The 18658-nt window shown below is 36.8% G+C and overlaps 1 protein-coding gene across 32 annotated transcripts in view; it reads right to left on the bottom strand.

Annotated features, from left to right (window-relative positions):
• Positions 1-18658, bottom strand: part of NRCAM (neuronal cell adhesion molecule) — a 165745-nt gene that overhangs the window by 85844 nt on the left and 61243 nt on the right. For 2 of the 32 annotated variants that reach the window (XM_069802146.1, XM_069802153.1), the window contains exon 3: positions 2103-2254. The exons of 28 other annotated variants lie outside the window; for them this stretch is intronic. The gene's annotated coding sequence lies outside the window, so the exon portion shown is untranslated. Of the gene's footprint in view, positions 1-2102; positions 2255-2687; positions 2704-18658 lie in introns of those variants that run through there. 2 more of the 32 variants (XM_069802151.1, XM_069802148.1) reach the window with 2 other exon arrangements.

Genomic DNA, 18658 nt, shown 5'->3' with positions numbered 1-18658 from the left:
ATATTTTCCTTCTTGTTTTAAACAAACTATGTGAATTTAGCCAGTTTTACTGCCATTGACTGATAAACCTCATCTGTCTAAATACACAAATGGATAGACCCAGTGTTGGTATTTTAGCGAGACAACTTCAAATAACAGATACAGTGTACTAAAATTCATATTTTTAGGATTAATCCCTCATTTTGCTGGTGTTATTCAACCAAATCTGCCACTGGCTTCATCTGAACTTGGCTTGATTAAAACTCTTAAGATTTGTTCTATAAACTTTATTGCAGCTGATTCTGTTAAATCTCTGTTCCCCAGCCATTTCCTTGTACCTGCATTATCAAAGCAAAAAAAAAAAAAAGTAATTAAAAAATATAAATGAAGGGCTTATTTTTATGCGTTTCACATTTACGTAAATGTGGAAAATTTCTCTGCTATTATGCTGTTAAAAGATTAATATGGCTTTTTAATTGAATGCATTTTTTATTTTAATGTATCAAAAATATAACCCTGCAACTTAATTCTCATAATAAATCTTGCACTTCTAATAGAGTTTTAAAACACCATTATCAAACTGAAACCTTCTAAATGACATGTGACCTACATTCCCATGCTACTGCCCTTTCATTTGAGATACATTTTATGTGTTAAGAATATTTTCAATTTTCCATTTAAAAGAATCAGAGAAGACACACCACCACTAAAATAACATGATTTTAGGTGTAATTTAAGCAAGCAGCAATAGGACAAAACCAATAACTAGAGTCTGAGTGAGCTTTTTTATACAAATCATTAATTCAACCCTTTAGGATAAAAAAAGCTCATTTATTCATCAAGAAGTTAGTCCAGTTTGTTCCCTAAATGGGAAATAGCTTTCAAAGCGTTTTTTGTATGTGTACGCTATTCATTAATGAAACAAAAAATCTTACCTAGGACTTCATATCTATTATGTAAGTAAACATTACACTTTGATGTAAAAATTTACATTGTTCACAGATTCATTTGAATTTCACATTCACAGTACCACTGAGGAGATAAAAGAAGTTTCTTTCATACTGCCATGTTTACTACTGTTTTCTTTGGCTTGTTACAACTAATTTATCCTTTAAATCAAGATCTCAAATGCAAACAGCACACATTGCAAGGATAGTAATTTTTTTTTTCTGTTTAAATTAAGCTTAGTGCAGTTCTGCACAGTTGCACCAGTGGATGAGGAAAAACTGTTTTCCATTCAATAGAATTTCAATGAATTTCCATTCTTTCAAATAGTCTGTTTTCTCATTATATGAATACTATTCTAAGCACATGCGATATGCTCCCACAAAATTAATAATAAATATTGAATTAAAGAAAGATTCTTCAAGGTAAAGGAAAAAAAAAGCATTGCAAGAAGAAAACATATTACAAAATTCCAAAATAACTACAAAAAAACTTTCTGAAATTCTGCTGATAGTACTAAAAAAGCACTTTACTACGTAACTTGTGATCCAGACTGTATGTTGGTACTAGCAAACTGATAAGTGTGTTATTTTATCCACACTAGAGAATGACTACATTTAATCATTCAAAATAAAAATAGCTTATTATCATATATACATATATAAAATTTGTATCACAGAATGAGGCATCCAAAGAAACATCAGCTTTTTATGAAAATACATCTAGGCACAGAAACAAGGCATCATGATTTCACCCCACAACTAAATTCTTATTCTCAAGAAAATACACTGTTTTATAATTATGCATCCATTTTATTTCCAAACTACCTTCTTTTTTTCCTTAAGCCAGGTTATTTGCTAAATTTCTAGACATGCACGAAAAATGAAAAACAAATTTCTCTCCAGTAATATGGGTACACTCAACAGTAATTTCTCGCAGCACAATTATTAGAAATTATTTCAGTAAATTCTGCCAGTTCTAATTTTTGCATAGTTGTAACATCTAATGCGTATTTTTCATGCAAATGCAGTACAAAATATGAACATTTCAGAAGGAAAACTTCAAGAAACAAAAATGAAGGCAAGACATTTAAAAAGTGAAAATAAGTAATATTCCCAATTAGCTTTGATTACTTCAAACACTTGGCTACACTTTATAGTTTTTATAAATTATCTTACTCTTTGAGGCAATTTTCAGTCAATCCAGTCATAGTTAGAATAACAGTGTATCAAGGCAGCTTGTCAGTCAGACCCTTCTCCTTTGCACATCTTGAAATATTGATCCTTCAAAGAAAATACAAAGGACTGCTCACTCGACTCTCAAGCAACACCTGCAGGTGATACAGCCATATTAGCATAATACTGTTTTGGATTTCAACATGTAAAGAATGCAAAATTGCTATAAATCAACATTAAAAGCTAAAATCATTTTCTCAGCCATGCTAATTTGAATTGAGATGCTCTTGTCCAAGGATTTTTAATTTTACATGAAATTGCCTTACTGCTTATACACCAGACCAGCCATAATATAATAAGACCAGAAAGTACTCTTTAATCTTTAATATAAAATTAAATTTTGGTGGTTTTTTCAATTTATCCAGAGACTTAGTACCACTTAAAACTGTGCTTTGTTGTATTCATTTTAATCAAATGTTATTTTAATTGGGTCTGTAAGGACAGCTAGAAACGACTGCACCATTGGGAAGAAAATAATTTTTGATCTCCTGTTCTTACATCTCAAACCAGCCTGGTTTTCAGTCTCACCTTTAACTTCCCTTCAGGCATTATTCCCTAGGGTTCCGCAGCTTCAATTCCCAATTCAGATTTGCTCAGAAGAATAATGTATCTCAAAGCAGTACTTCTGGAAAGCAAGATTTGTGGAAATGGGGACATCTTACCAAATTTTCCGTATGGTCTATGGGAAGAAGTTGAAGCGTAAAGCAGGGTTCCCTAGGAAACGCTTCACCGGGCACATGGATGGAGCAAAAGGAAAAGGCAACTCTACCCAGCACGTAGTTTCATGGTGTTTATGAGGGTTGCCACTGTGTGTGTACACTACAAAATTAGAGTGCCTTCTTACAAAAAGGAGCAAGACGTCAAGGCAGGACCTTAGACAACCAGCTGTGAATGTACTACATGTCTCCCTCCCCCCCCCACCCCGATCTCTCCTAAGCATCCTTCATTCTCAAAGACAGGCAGATGATGTCTTTTCTTCCTTCCCAAAAGCTGTGAGCTGGCCGGGCACCACCAGGCAGGTAGAAGAGCTGTTCTCCATACTGCTCAGAGAACAGCTATCTATGAAGAAAGAGGGTGACGGGCAATAAAGTCCATCAAGGAAAAAAAACCCCTCAGTCAGATTTTGAATAAGAACAATCTACCTCATACTGAAATAGAGGCTTTGAGATACGGCTCTTCTTACTGTCAGAACAATAAAATACTAAATTAACAATACCCTCTCACAGAGGGCAGTTACAATAGCTGAGATAGGCTGATAGCACCAGGCAGCAAAATTAGGGCAGCCCTCTCCCAACCCTTATTCCTTCCTTCCTTAGCAGGAACTTGACTCAAGCTGTTTCACTGCAAAGATTTGGTAAGTAGTTCACCATTTTTCTAGCCTAAACTACAAGACAAATTAATAACTATGTTCCACAATTAGGTTAGGTTCAATTTGTCCAGACAACACTTAAACTGAAACTAATAGCTTCACTCCCCATCAGGGTAAAATTTAAAGTAGCAAGTCAATTTTCATCTCTAAGTGCATGAAAACAATGTTTTTCATATCAAGACAGATATTAAAAGTCTCAAGGATGGGTTTTGCGTTTGGTTTTGGTTTTTTGTCATTTGACATCCTGGAGCAAACTTTTTGCACTATATTTTAGATGGAATCGGATCAAGTTCACGAAAGGGGTTATGTCATGCTGGTTGCCTGTGCAGCAGTCACCAGACAACAATGACCAAAAAACCAGTTGCCAGGTTTCTCTTCCAGAAGGAAAAAGCAGAAAACAGACATCGACATATTTAGGGCTTGTCAGTAGGGCACGGGAATACTTTCTTACAACCCTGAATAGCAGAAAAGGGAAAGAGTCTGTATCTTATTTAAGTTTCACATCTTAAGGTGTTTTGTTTTTCTTACATTTGAACCGAGAGCGGAACACAAAGGCAACCAACCTGTTTGCACCCCTTATTATTTATTTTAAAATGTTACAGGTTTTCACAGTGCACCATAGGGATCTCTGCATTCACACTCATGTCTCGTTTTTAACTCCATAATTCATTCTGTAACAGGAACTGGCTGCTGTAAAAACGAGTCGCCTGGAAGAATCCTCCATGAAACCACAGAGGAGGCAGAGTTGAAGAAAGACCTTTTCTCACTCTTTAGTCTTAATAGTGGGTTCCCAGCATTAGGCTGGGTCCAAATTACATGCATTTTGAAATATAACGCTTGCTGCTGGGTAGTTGCCAGGTAAGATAATAGAATTAAACCACCTGCTTAATTAAACTACATTGCTTTTTCCACAACGGCTGACAATCTTGGCTATTTTTAACATTGCAAGATGTAGTCACGTCAGTATATGCTGGGAAAAGTGCGATATACCTTTTGTTTAATATAAAAAACCAGAATTTCCAGACATAAAGCCAACAGTTGGCATGACTGAGACGCTCTGAACTTCACACATGTGCTTTCTCACATGTTTAATCAGAGCAAGTTTACCTAAGTCACTGCACTGGTTTAGCAGAGATATTGAATGTCATGGGGAAAACAGAGGAAGGAAAGACTCAAAGAATTAAGAAGTATAGTTAAAATATTGTTTTAAACAAAATTAACCACTTCTAATGTATTTGGGTCAAGGCACCTGCACTAAACAAAGCACCTGGTGAAATCTGAGTTGAGAAAACAAATACAATTAAACCTGAACTAACTTGACTGCTGAGTAGAAATGAAGTGAGCCATATAATTGCCTTTGCTACTATAAAAGCATTAAGGGCCAGGTTAGAAAAGTAGTTTCCTCTTTTTCACCAGCAATCACTGTAGTCTCTTGATCATCAAAGTACTTTATTAGAAGGTACATTTCAGTACTTAAACTTCCATATATCCTAAGCAACTGCAGGTATGAAAAAGAAGGTTCACGGAGACTAGAACAGCCACTTTTCTTCTTTGGTTTGCGGGCAGAGTCACAGAATTATGCAGCTAACTAATTTCCACAAGTTAAAATTGAACCTGGCTGAGGGGGGCTGAGGGGGTGGAATTAGGGCTGTCCTTTCACTGGCCATACTCCCTTTCTTGCAAGAGCGGTCCTTACAGTTTTCTCCAACATTGCCTTTCACTTCAGTGAAAACGTTGGTACTTTATTTAGTGGTGGACTTGCACACTAAGCTTGCTCTGATCTAATGACAAGCAGCTGTCAAGAAGCTATGGAGAGGTCCTGTTCTTCTGTTCCTCACTGCAAGTTCCTGCCCTCTTTCCTTCCATTTAAGAATTGTAATATCCCCAGTGAGCTAATTCAGTTCATTGATCCAAGAGAAAACAAACTTATGCAAGAAAAGATTAGATTCTGACATGACAGAGATTTCCCCAAAGAACTACCTCTTTTGGATGACAGCCTGAAATTAAGTAAAGTAAAGCATCATGTGAAACTGTACCCCCAGCCTAAGTCTTCATGGATCTGAGCTGGGTGAATGCCATGCTGAAGTATTCCCATCACTCTAAGTTCACTCTGTTCCTCCCTACTGAAGCATTGGTGAGGAATATTCTGCAAAGCCAAGGAAAATTAGTTCAGAGCAGAGTCAAACATCTGATAATAGGTATTTTTGCACTTTTTTTTTAATTAAATAAATAAATTGAAGATAGATCCTAGTATCTCTGACTTACTCCATTTGACTCAATGAATGGAAAGTCAACAACATCCATCATGATTTTTCAAATCTCCACAAAGTCCATAAAGGTTAAAGTAACATTATTCAAAGACAACCTCCCAAATATGCTTTCTTTTCACCTACTTTGCTATGGGAAAGAATTAACTTCTCAGAATTGCAGACTTACTGAGAATTTACCAAGAACCAACTATCAAGAACACTAACTTGAACCAACTTCTACTTTATTTACATCGCTTCACATGCATAGAACTGCACTAATCTCAGTGGAATTACTCCTGATGCACGTGGGGAAGGAAAGAACAGAAGTGGATCTCCTGCCCTCATATGCTTTCCTGTGACGTGTCTGTATTGCAATAGCAGGGCAGCCTGTAAAGCCCATCCTGGCTCTTCTTTCACCATGGCTCAGACACGTCACAAGGCATTGTGCATTCACAAATTTCACTGCACATTTCCATTAAAAAAACTGGCATTAACATTTCATTTTTACTATCTTGATGATTCAAAACACGTTCTTGTATTTCTTCTTAATGAGTTGCAGCATTACCCCTAGTGTAGTCTGTTAGGTATCTGAATTTTTAATTCTGAAGAGAAGCACTATATTCTGCAAACTCCGTTAAGTCATGTAAAAAGCAATGTCAAACCTTTATTGAATTTCCCTTTCTGAGTTTTATATCTACCAACCTTTTACACTAACTTATTCAAGTAAGATTTATTTGGTTTATCGGGAATAAAATAATTCAAAAAAGTGTAGGCAAATACCATACATCAATGTAAGCAGCCTCCTGCAAAATAATTCTAACATAGTATCATCCTTCACATATATTTACCAGGATGCATTTTATAAATAGTGTAAATTCTATATTTGGAGGCTTTTATTTCTAAAGATAGCAAAATTAGTTGTATACATAAGGTATATAATTAATATCTATACACACACACATACACAAATATATATGAAAACAGTATTTAGTCTGCCCTGTGACAACTTAGAACTGTATTTCTCAACTTAGTGAGAACTTGTTGCTTTGATGAGTACCCTCCTTTAAAAAAGCACCCTGACTGTGCCATTCCTGTGCTCACCTGCATGGCAAATACATGTCTGGCACAACAGTTTTTCCGTTTGCACACCAGTTTGCAAATGATATAGAAATCATTAAGTTATTTGAAAGTCAAAGCAGCTATTAAAAAGGAAACTGAAAAGTCATATTTAAGGTATTTATGGAAAAGGGGTGCAAAGACAGGTACTTGACAGAACATTTATTAGGTTAATACAATACTGTGGAATGCGACACAGAGGAAGAATGAACCCTAGATTCTCCATCAAAACTCACCGAGCTGTATCAGAATTTTAAATCTATTTTTGCTAAATAATCGGTTAAACTGTGTGCCACATTAAAGAAAAGCTCATAGAGGAATAAAGATTTGCAAGAGGTTCTGCCTACTAATTTCATTTCAGCTATTGGTATACTTTTAGGAAGAAAGAAAAATAATTCTCAAAACACTGTCAATACAGTAAAATAAGAGAAATACTGCTTTTGACATGAATGCTGGCCAAGAGGCATCTTGGTGTGTAGGTTAGCCAAAAAGGAGATTTTTAAAATGTATTTCATTCATCTGTAAGAGTCTAACGTGACATTCTTTCAAAAATAAATCAGATGCTGGCTTTGTGCTCAAAGCTTCATAGCCTTTTCAGGCAGCATCCTGACCGAGCAGCTGACTGCCTCGGCTTCTGCCCAGGCCATGCACTGACACTTTTTAGGCTGTGTCGAAGCTTCTCCATCCCTTTCAGCGTGCTGTTGTCTTCAACGGATTTCAGTCTTACCTGTGTGAGTAAGCACACACCTGCAAACTCTCCTTTTTTCAAATCTGTAAGAATCCTTTATTTGTTTGAGAGTTTCTGAGTGGAAAGATTTTTTGAGTGGAAAGGCATTTAGCTCTATTTAGCTTTGTCATAACAAACAGCAGTAGCTAAGTCTATCAGCATCAAGAAGCTTCACCTGATGACAATAAATAACCGTTTGTTTCACACTCTAAAAGTAGTCAGGCACTTTAAACATGAAAGAAGTACCAAGTGCATTACTAACAATCGTAGAAGGATGTTGACAGGCACAAGAACTTCAGTAGGAAGTTTCCTACTAAACTAGTTTTTTAAAGATGTTCTACTCAGAAATTCATAATTAATTTACACACAGAATGCAGACTGCAATGAAAAACACATTAACCTTTCTTGATGAAAGAAAGTATACTTTTTGAACAGAGGTGAATGCACTCCTCTGGAAGTGAGAGTAGGTAGAGCCTTTCCTTTTGCCACTTGACTGAGATCAAGCGCTGCAGTAGGGGACTTTCTACTGTTCCCAGAAAGCCTGTCCATCCTTTTTCCAGGCTGTCATGACTTGCTTTAAAGGAACTACAAAACAAGGCAGGGATAAAAGCACTTTGTGAATAATCCACAGATTAAATTTTTATTGTATTTTGCCAGGCAGAACATTTAATTTCTTCTGTCATTTTCCCACTAGAATAGGTCAGTAATTTACTTACAAACTTCTAGTATAAATTGTAACATGAGAAGGATATATCTTCTTTCAAAACAATTTCTTCCTTTTTAATTCATCGTTGCTTTGGTGGCATTTCAACAACTAATGAATATACTGACAGATGACTGGATGACAGGTTTCAAAGAAATGTTTTTGCTTTCTGTGGCTAAACATTTGACAGTTTTCTTGCAGAAATGTGTTTCCTGAATAACACTTTATAGAAACTCAACAAAAAGGATTTATACTCCAAAGTCGTAAAAGCCAAAACCACATGAATTGTAACTATTTTAGAAACTAAGTGGCCATCATCATTTGTATATCCAGTCTTTGTTGTTTTGTTCTAGCACTGTACACTGTCAGTATCTGTTCTTTCAGCAGCATTAAAAGGCTTTACAAAATGCTGATACTCAGTCATTTACTCTTCAGTGAAGCCAGAGAGCTTTACAACATTACCGGACCACGTCACACATCAAAAGACACTTAGCTACTGCAAAAGAGGGCTCCTGATGCCAGACAGATGACATTATTGAGCTATTAAAGTACTCACATCTGCTAATTTTTAGAAGACCCATGAGAGTTCATGAATCCCAAAACAAAACCAAAAGCCTCTGTGGAATAAATATGAGATTATGTATTCTTCAGCATGCATTATTTAACAATGTTTCTGCTTTGGATTCCACAAATCCTATATAGATTAATCATTTAATGAAAGCTTGAAAATGTTGATGCTCTATAGATGCTTTTCCAATGTAATAGTTTTTCTGTTTCACTAAGGACTTACAAGGGTTGCAGAAAAAGCAAAACTGGAGAATTTTCATATCACAGATTTTAGATTTCATCTTTTGCAACAGAGGGAATGCAATCCCTGGTGTTTAATTAGACATATGAAATCACCTGCTACATTTTACTCTTCTACTGCTGATCCCAACTGAATGCAAAGTGATACTGTAAGCATTTTTTCCCCTCTGATGATAGTGCCCACACAGCCCAATCTAGTACTTTACTGACCACGTTATAGGGTCAGTGAGATTTTAGATCAGGTCTGTTCAAAACTGAGGTTATTCTTCCTGCCTCTGCCTAATAAGTTTAGGGTCAAAACTTCTGGTTCTCTATGCTTAGACATACACACGCTAGACTAGGTTCCACAAATCCACCTGACGAAACCAAAGCCACTATCCCTAACTCCTCATCAAGCTATACTGGCTTCTGGTCCACCACTATAGATCTGTGCCCAATTTAATTTCATCACTAGCATACTACGGGTTCTCTAAGGTTACGGACAAATGTCCTCTTCCAGCTGGCTCAATTAACAAAGGAATTAACAAGATTTAACCAGGTAAAATATCAAATGAGTGATTTAGCTGGCTCTTATAGGAGGCAATACCCATCAGCAGGGAGAAAGTCAGGCAGGCTGATAGGCTCTGAGATCTTTTGCTGGCTGAGCTGTTTGAAGAACACCCATCTGTCGACACGCTAAGTTGAGAAGTCACCATGTTAGAAAGCGAATTACATCAACACAGGATGGTGTGCTCCTTCAACCATTTCCTATTGTGAATGGATGGTGGAGAATTATGGTATCATAAAAAGCAATGGCTTCGTAACTGCTGTTTAGTGGTAAGGTCCAAATAAGGGCCAAGTGCATTTGCTGTATGAAGTGTCACAAACTGCGTCACAGAAAGCTTTTCATAGCCTGTCATGGCCACTCTCCTTTCAAATGAAGTTGAAAAAAGCATGGACATCTTTGTATGGATCTTCCTACCTGTGCAGACTAGTACAGATGAAAAGAGCTTGAAAAAAATAAACTAGAAACATAAATTAAATAATCTGAACCTAATTCCATCAGTTTTCATACACCACTACGAATGCAATCTCATCACAGACACCCAGCGATAACATAATTTCCTAACTCAGTAATGTCAATAGGAATTCTGCTGCAAAGTTCAATTAGACATGATTGCATCCAAATATGTTCCTCAGATCAAATAAGGTTATTATCTGGTTGAGTACAAGTACCAAAGGAGCTATGCACCCTGGTACAAAGTGGGTGCCTCCTGGAAACAAAATGGAGGTTATGCTGAACTAACATGCTTTAAATTCAGGAGAGGAATACAGGTCAAGTAATCTCCTTTACTGAGGTCTGGGAGAAGACAGCAGGGTGCAACAGAGCACCCGAGAGCAAAGGTGCTGTGCAAACCACATCTCACAGGCTCCACAGAGAAGCTACTGTCAGACACAACATGTCACAGGTAGTTTTTGTACTAAACAGACAAGGAAGGTAACTGCATGCATAACAGAGACAAGTGTTGACATCTGTCAAGGTACAAATGCAGACACCACACATTGCCCTTACAGTATGTTTGTGTCCTAAGCCCGTGTTCTCTGTAACCTTTCTCTCATATGCTTACTTCTCTGTACAACAACTCTTCTTCTCAAAGCCCTGCAGCCCTGAAGGCAAGATCTATACCCTACAGCAGAGACCTCCACTGAACAACAAGTGTAGGCGGAGAGCTGAAGAGTTGTAAGAAGAGCGGTTGTGCTGCAGCTGCAAGAAGAATCAGGGGTGCAGGAACATTTATTGTTACAATCTGCCACTCTGTGTTTGCAGTATTTGTTTATTTGTATTCTTCCAGGGAAGAAAACCCTGTTAGTGACTGGTTAGGTCATTCATTGCTGGACCCTATGCAACTCGGGAATATTCAATAGCTTGATGATGAACAACCTGAGAATATGAAATACTGTACATGCAAGCCACAAGATCCTACTTGAACACCTTGGACCAAAACCAGAAACAACAGACACAGGCTTCCCAGCACTGAACACCATAAGGACTTAAGCACCTGCTCCAGAAAAGAATTTGCATTGTTGATTTGGGCATCTACATTCCCTGTTAGGCTGAACACAAGAGAGACAGATGTTTGTGCACAGTATACACAACAACTAGCAATCTCAGTCAGAAAATGCCTATCAGCCAACAAAAACTACTGAAAAATTCTAAATTCTTTCTCCTGCGAGTTCAAAGTAGTTATATCAGTATGAAACCAGAAATCAGAGCTGAAAACCTGTTTTGCAGTCATGAGATCACACTGTGACTTTGCATATGGAAGAAGGATGCAGCAATGCTTTGCATGGAGTAGGAAGAAACCTGCATGCTAGGCTTTTCCGAGTTCAGGTCTAAGCTAGCAAAAGGCTATAATCACAAGATTCTCAGGAGTTTGTATTACTTCTGAAGCTGGGCCATTGTGCAGTCAAGAAAACACAAGTAACTGCTTCTACGGAGTATATACAGCAAAGAAGTAATAGCAGTATGCTATCTTCCAAAGTCTAGGTATCTTCTTGTGTAGGGCTGCCCTCTAATAGGAACCCAATACTCTGATACACTAGTTGCTGTTTTGTGGAAGCTATTTCTGATCCTTAGCAGTGTTCAGTCCCACTTGTCAAAGAGCAGACCCTGCTACAGCATGTTTGTGACGAATAAAACTAAGCATCCTCCTTGGACCTTTAAGTAAAACAAACAAAAAAAGTTACATCAATGGAGAAGATCTTTATTCAGTTTGATATCGCACAATAAACATTCAGAAGTTTAAGGAAGCTTTTTTGTGGCTCTTCCCCTTTTAAGTATTAAAGCTCTTAATATCAAAATGCAATTACTTAAATCCTCTGCAACCTCACCATTCCTCCCAGCTTCTCTAAAGATACAGCTTTAAATTAATAAATGGCTCTCATTTCAGTTTCAAAATGCATTATCTAAATGTTGCAGTAATGCTGGGAAAACACAATGATGGTGATGACTGTTTCAGTCAGTATAATACATTTTTTTGTGGTAAGCCTTTAATATTATTGTTTCAATAGAATATATGGGCCAAACACCCTTCCCAGTTTTACTTATCAGTACTCCTGCAACTTCATACAGGTTACCCTCATGATTTTCACAACAGCAGTATGAAGAATCAAGCTCTCAAAACCCTTTTTGTAACTTACTTTTGCGATACCAGTGAATAAGTGTCAAACACCTTGAAAGGACTACTTTAGTTTTAAAAAGAACAGGTGTAGATCCAGTTTCCTTACAGTTTAGGCATGAGTTACTTTTCTGCATTGGAGCCAAAAAATGAGTCAAACAAAATGCCCCACCAGCTTTTCTAAACTTGTGTTCATTTTCAACTGACTAAACAAAGCATACTTCTGTAGTGAGCAAATTGATTTTATAAAAGCTTCAGCTTAAAAAGCTTACTTATAAAGTAAGCTAAAAACTGATAGCAGCATACACGTGAAAATGTTGAGAATCACAATTGTATTTCATACAAGATACTGTTTGGGGGCAACTATGTGAGGAAAGAAACAAAATTCAATTTTTAATGTACAAAAATAACTCTTTTATGGTTCCCATTAAATCCCACAACCACTTTTAACATCTGCAGGCTGCAGGAGTATTTTTGTCTTTTCAGCATTTTAGGTCAACTAACTGAATTCATGAACATTTCACTAAGCAAAGATCCAAAGTGCTGCATCTAAAATGCTTACACTTTTCCACACTCCTCAACCATCTCATTGCTCTGGAAAAGATCCCAAAGGACCAAAAAGAACGAAATACTATCTTTACTCCTTCAACAGCAAATACTGTGCTAGCTGAACCAATGAGACATGGAGAAGTATAGTGAAAATAACCTTAAAATATACTGTAATAAACTTAATCCATTTACTTCGCATGAACTGAAGTTGTCCAGTTCTCCAGGGCTCTGCAAACAGTCCAAGGCAACTAATATTGTCCTTTAAGTATGTGACCAATTTGGAAGAATTGTTGCTGTATGTTATTCCATATCATCATTCAAGATACGGCTCTATCTCATGAGTTTTACAGCTGCTTGAAAGACATGAACAAGTAGAAGCATGCTATCTTTCTGCAGTCTGCTGTTCTAGATGTGAAGGAGTTTCGATACCTTCAGAACCTGTGTGGTCTGAGAGCTACCATTTCATATAGAGGACTGGAGAAACTTGTCTTTACAAACTTAAACTAGTAGGAAGATATGACAGTTGGTGGTAGGTTATTTAAAAAATACCTACAGGGTTTAAATCTTCCTTGCAACTTTTTTCTCTTTTCTCTGGCTGGAAAACATCCATTCCTGCCAGCCAAAAATCCATTTTCCTTTGAAGTACTTCCTGAGAATTTAATTGCCCAGTAAATTGCCAACAAAACTTTCAAGTTGTAGACCAGCCCTGAGAGAGTCCACAGGGAACCGCCTGTAATACTTAATTCATCTTTCTACGGTCAGTGAGGAGGGCTGAGTTGCCCTACAGGCCTCCAGCCATAAAAATCCATTTTTGACTGGACAAAGTTCACCAACCTAAATACAGCCATATACAGGAGGTAGCAGTTCTCATCAAACATGATGTGAAGTTCCATTGGAGCAACACTTTTGAGAACTGGGATAGTTACTCAGATAATTAGCAGATCTAGCTAAATAAGCACTACAACTCAAATTTTAAAATGTTTCATATTCAAAAAATGTGTTTCTTAGACAATTTAAACTTCTGCAGTTATTTAGCCTCCCTTACACAGTTCATCCATTCTTGGCAGGTCCTCTAAATCAACTACATACCATATATTTCAAGTTGGCAAGGCTCAAATGATGACAGAACATAAGAAATACAGTAGAGAGGAGCATTAAGTTACTGAAATATTTTCCTAGTAACTGAAACAATTTTAGATTCTCAGTTTCAAACCTTCTCAAAATAAATAATTTTCCATAATGAAACAAAAGGACTCAAAATTCATGCAAGACAGGAAATACGAAGATTAAAAGAGAGTAATTTCTTTTTAAAGAAAATGCCAAATAACTGTAGTAAAAATCCTAAAAATGCTGACAACATTTCACAATACTGTAAACTATGTACCTCATGCAGTTCTGGAAACTCATCTGAGGTAACACTGAATTGCAGTAATGCCTAGCGTGGTATGAATAATCTATTTTTTGTTGTTTGGAAACAACTGTTTTAAAAAAAAAATGTTTATGCTAGAATACAGGCTGATAATCACTCATGACATTTTACTATGAATATTTTAGTGAATACTTTTAAAATTGTCAATTCAGAAAAATCAAGATTTGTAAACACTAGATATCAGGCCTGTTAACGGTGTTGGAATACATTATCACAAAGGGCTAACCTTAACTGTGTAATTTCATTTTTAATTAAAGATAAGCTTTTTGCATACAAATTCATACTAAAGATATTAGTTTAATAGCTCAACTATTAATTCTTATGTTTTACTTTAGGATCTTCATACAATTTATTTTCTGCTGCTTTTCCCACTTCACTGAGAAGCTTCTCCCATTAAGTGCATTGTAACCTTTCCATCTACTTGAGCACATCCTAGCAACACAGCAGCTAGAAAAGCAAAGAAAAAAAATACAGCAGCAGATGAGCAGCAGACATTAAGGAAGCTCCAATCTGTGTAGCTCTACAGTCCCCAGATCTTTGTATTTGAATTCTCTATCATGTTTTAAAATACTGAAATATATGTACACTTGTAGGATAAAGAAGGAGAACAGAGATTAAGACAGGGTCTCTTAAGTCACAGCCTGAAAAAAGTATAATTTACCTTAAACATTATGACACTATTGAAAGCTGCATTTAAAAAAAAATAAAAATACTAGATTCAACTGTATTTTAACTTTTATTTTAAAGTTCAGATTGTTGCCAAATTCTCACTTAGTCTTCCACCCAGAGGTGGACTCACACTAACGTAACAGTTACATGACCTGATGGCCCATTAGGACACATCCACTTTTAATCCTGGGATTCTGTACAGTGTCTGCTTGGGTTTCTGAGAGTAAAACTAAGCAATGCAACTTAAGTTTGGAAGTAATTTTTTTAATTATCCTCGAAGAAGTGCTAATTTAAGAGTCAGGTTTCTTCATGGTTTCTATATTTTAACCTCAGTTAATATCTCTGAAAAAAAGAAAACCATTCTTTGTGCAGGAAAATATAGCCCCTTCCTTCATTACCATCTTTGGCCTTTCTTGTGTTCTCTATATTTATCTCTGTACCTATGTCACAATAATTTCCTAACATAGCATGTACTTTTTTTTTTTAAGGCACTATGTGGATATTTTCTGGTCACCATGAACGCCCCAATGCCAGAGTCACAGCATTGCCTACAAAGTTCGTGACATCTCTTGTGTCCTGTTGAACCAGCCTGAAAGAATCTCTTGAGTAAAACAGATAAAGAATATTAGGGATGAGAGGGCAGAAGGTTTGGTAAGCTTTTGATCATGTCTGATGATGTGAAATCAATGAGATTCGGAGGTATATATCCAAGGTCAAACAGGATTAAGAAATGGCTCAGAAATGGTCTCATTTCAGGAACAGGACAAGCTGATATCCACTGAGAATTATCAAACATGTACAGCATCTGTTGACCCAAAGGACACTTTGTAGGCCTACAAAAGCAAGAAGCACTTCTTATGTCTGGTAAAGACAGTCAGGAAAGAAAAGAGAGACAGGAAGAGAGACACAGAAGGAACATGAAAGTCAGGGAGGTCCTGTGATCTATTACTGATTGTATTTTCAATCTTCCACTGGTAGCCAGAAGGGAGAAACTATCTTATATTCACAGAAATCTTGTGGTTTCAAGATTACATCTCTTTCACACACACACACAGTGAAATGTGTGCTGTTCACAGTAGAGATTCAATAAACTTAATCGCAGGAGAAACCTTTGGCATCTATCCCTCCCTTGTAGGCATAAAGTTCATTAAGAAGAATCTCTGTTAGACTTGTCTTGAACGGAAAGCAGAACCATACACATTGAACACATTACCGCTTCCTGTTTATCTGAAATCCACAAGTCTACATACTATATCAGAACTCATGTGTAATATAGCACAGGTCAGAAATGAAAGACATTGCATTTCTTGAGATACAAAATGAGATTCCTAAAAACCAGTTTTTAAAATCTTCAAAGAACTAAGAATGAGTATTTCATAAAAAAAACAAAAACAAAAACAAACAAAAAAAAGCCCCCCCAAAACCAAATGGCACCCATATATTAGAAAAAAGTCTGTGGTCTGCTGCTAGACTCATTTTTTATTTTAATCTTCAACTGATAAGCACCTCTGACTAGTTTCCTTTCCTATGCATCCTCAGTCAGATTCTTGCATTATCATATGCAGCACCATGGCACAGCAAGAGATAAAAGGCCCCAAGAACGTCTTGGGCCAGGCTTCAAATGAGGGAAAGAAAACTATCTATTGCAAATAACGCAGACATTTGAGAGACTGTACAAGGAAAGAGAGAAAGGAACCCTTGCTAGTAAAAAATGAAATTAAAATCTGGAAATAAAAGTGTCAGCTTTCTACCAGAAGGAGCAACAAAGGAGAGGGTTGGGATTACTGCTCACAGGACACAAATACAAACCAATGTCTGAACAGCTCATATACCTGCCTGCAGCAAAAAGCTGAACATCAGTTATCTGTCCAACCTTCCATCCACAAACAATATCTGTGTTGCTGGGACTGAATTTCTCATTTTGTTCTGCAAATCATATTTCAGAAAGTAGACTAAAGTATGAGAATGTTAGTAAAGCTAAATTGTTATGTTAAAGTTTGATCTGACCTGCTTGCAGAGGCACATGTGATACAGGCAGATGAGAAGGAGTTAGTGTACACCAATAGTGCTCCTTCTGATCACAAAAAGGAACAAGAGATACTAAATAAAAAAATCCTCTAAGGACAGCAGTTAAGGACATACTAAGTTGCCCAAGGAGGCTGTAGAATCTCCAGCCTTGGAGATTTTTAAAACTGTATGGGACAAAGCCCTGAACAATCTCCTCTGACTGTAAAGTTTGCCTTGGTTTGAACAGGAGGTTGGACTGGATGACTTCCAGGCCCACCAGAAGACCTCAAAACCTAAATTATTTTATTATTCTACTAACTGCATAAATTGAAGAGTCTTTAAAGATCAAATTATATATATTTGCCATACAGAGTAGCTGCAGTAAGTAAAAGCATGTATGTAAGTTTCACCTAAGCTTCCACTGAAGCATCATTATTTTAGGGAGGGGGGAAGTTATTAAGAAAACTATGTAAACCTCACTGTCTTCCAAACTTCAGGAGGACTTAAGTCACAGTTGAAAGTTATATGCCCTCATGTAAAAAAATTCTTCAGTTGGAGCTTAAAAAATTTGTTTAATATTGGTCAACTTAAGCATTTGTTTTATTCTGTCAGATTTGTAAAAACAGTTTATAGTAACCTTTACTGTTTCATTACCTCTCCCTCCCTCCATGTTTCTTTATAAAACAAAGATATGCACAAGCTGGTGTTAATGTATTAACTGAGAAAAAAATCAGATGGAATCTAGTAGTTGTCCTGTAATTAAAGCAGCATCAGCTACATGGAGTACTCTCAACCATTGGGAAACTTTCAACTAAAAAAAAAGAAAATAGCATTTGTGTTAAAGAGAGTGCCTTATCTTGGCTTTTGTTACTATATCTAGTGACATACTGGTAACAGAAGATGTTTGATCGTACCAATTTAAAAGTATATAACTGACTTCACCAATGTTTAAAATGGTTTAAATCACTTCTCTTACTGATCCAGAAAAAGAATACTTCACAAGTTTCCAAGAAATAAATTTTGTGTGGTGAAGTGTTTCCAAGCTCAGGAAAGCTTTCTTACTACTGGCCCAAGTATTCAAGAAGAAGATCTGGTATGTAGTTTTCTTTCCCAGTTTGTACACTCAACTGTATAATATTTTTAAATAAAACTCTTGAACTACAAGCACTTCTGAAAGCTAGCTTTGAAGACAGAAAAGGGGCAGTCATGGATCTCTGGAAAGCAAAGCTTTGAGATCATTTGGGCATACTAAGATCACTCGGGCACAAACAAACTGAAACACGGGAGGTTCCCTCTGAACATCAGGAACTGCTTTTTCACTGTGAGGGTGACTGAGCACTGGTGCAGGTTGCCCAGGGAGGCTGTGGAGTCTCCATCCTTGGAGGTATTGAAAAGCCATCTGGACACGGTCCTGGGCAACCAGCTCTAGGTGGCCCTGCTTGAGCAGGGAGGTTGGACCAGATGACCTCCAGAGGTCCTGTCCAACCTCAACCCTTCTGTGATTCTGTAACCATGCATTTTGTTACAAGAGTCAGAACATTTGGAAATAAATATTGCTAACTGAAGAGCTATTATAATGGTGCATATAAATACTTTATTCTGATAAAAGAATCCTATATGGTAACAGCAAGGTATGTTAACTTCATTGTCAAAGAGATTTAGCTTTTTTCAGTAGTTTCAATATCAAGAAGCAACAGTAACAAAATACTTCTCTTA

Source organism: Haliaeetus albicilla, chromosome 14 (assembly GCF_947461875.1).
Source record: "Haliaeetus albicilla chromosome 14, bHalAlb1.1, whole genome shotgun sequence".
NCBI classification, from domain to species: domain Eukaryota; kingdom Metazoa; phylum Chordata; class Aves; order Accipitriformes; family Accipitridae; genus Haliaeetus; species Haliaeetus albicilla.
The sequence above is the reverse complement of the archived record's forward strand: the minus strand, read 5'-3'. Positions and strand labels throughout refer to the sequence as shown.